Below are 1,535 nucleotides of genomic sequence, written 5' to 3'. Positions count from 1 at the left end.
CTCGGTTAAAGAGTGCAAAAATTTGTTGGTTAAACCAGCCAACCTTCTTTGGCCGAGGTAACCATCTCGGTCGAAGAGTGCAAAAATTTGTTGATCAAACCTACTAACTTTCTTTGGTTGAGGTAACTATCTCGGTCAAAGAGTGCAAAAATTTATTGGTCAAACTTGCTAACCTTCTTTGGCCGAGATAACCATATTGGTCAAATAGTGTAAAAATTTGTTGGTCAAACCTGCCAACCTTCTTTGCCCCAAGCAGTACAAAAATTTGTTAGAAAAAATTGGTCAAACCTGCTAACCCACTTTGCCCCCTGTTGGGCAAAGATTTGTTAGAAAGAGTTGGTCAAACCTGTCAACCCATTTTGCCCCCAGTTGGGCAAAGATTTTTGTGCAGTCGGTCCTTCTTGTCGACTATGTTAACTTTCGCCGAAGGCTTTTTGTCTAGCATCGCTGTTGTGCCAGACTCTGCCTTGGCGCGCCCCCTATCTTCCTCTACCCGAATGTGTTGGTGCACTCTCTCCATCAGGGCTTCCCTAGTAAGGGGGCGGCGTCATTGTCATTAAATCCCTCAACTTATGACCCACTGGCAGACCTCGCTTGTACTATGCAATAGATAGGTTGGTAGAACAGTCGCCTATCTGGTTGAAGGTCTCCCAATACATGTCATTGTAAGATTTCATGTAAAATTTTATCTAGAGTTTGTCTGAAATATATTAGTGTATAAGTTAGTTTTAAATTAATCTAATTAAATCACTAACAAAGACATTATTAAAAATAATAATTTTGTGGGTGTTTAATATTTATTGTTTATAAATTATTTTAATTAGGATTTAACATTATAATTATTCTTACTAAATACCTAGTTAAAAATCTTAGTGTATCAATTTTGAGAAACCCATACAAATACACAAATAAATAAATAAATAAATAAATCTGAATCAAATTCTCGGTGGCAAAATAATGTCACATGTTTGTTTGCATGTAAATATAGGAACCCTCACCTCATCATAATTCTTGGGCTTAGAAGATACGAAGTGACAGAGAATGATGAGAAGAAAGAGAGAGAGAGAGAGAGAGGCAGGCCTCAGCCTCAGCATGTTTATATATATGAGCATGTTATTCTTGGAGTAAAGAATGTAAAGGAAGCTAAGAAAAGAAAATCTGCAAAGAAGTGAGTTAACAAGAGGAGGAGGTTAAGAAGGTTTCATATTTTCCTACCATTTCACTATCGCATTTCAATCCTACAACTAAGTAAGAAAATCCTCTCAACCCTCTCATTTTTTTTAATTGTTGAATTTTTCAGATTATACTCATGTAATAAAATGACTAACTTATAGATAAAAATTTTATATATAGGTGTATAAATTTTGTGATGTGTATATCAAATGTTTGAAGATATTGATAGTCTTAAAGTCATGGTATTATTGTAGAACTAGGCTTGCATGTGTAGTTTATACCATTAAAGAGAAGATTGAAGATTTTTTTTTGGTCCTTGAATCTGCCAGAAAATTTGTACCAATTTTTAGACAATTTTATAC

This window comes from Camellia sinensis, chromosome 8, assembly GCF_055761805.1.
Source record: "Camellia sinensis isolate YWXY chromosome 8, ASM5576180v1, whole genome shotgun sequence".
NCBI lineage: Eukaryota > Viridiplantae > Streptophyta > Magnoliopsida > Ericales > Theaceae > Camellia > Camellia sinensis.
Note: the sequence above shows the minus strand (reverse complement) of the source record.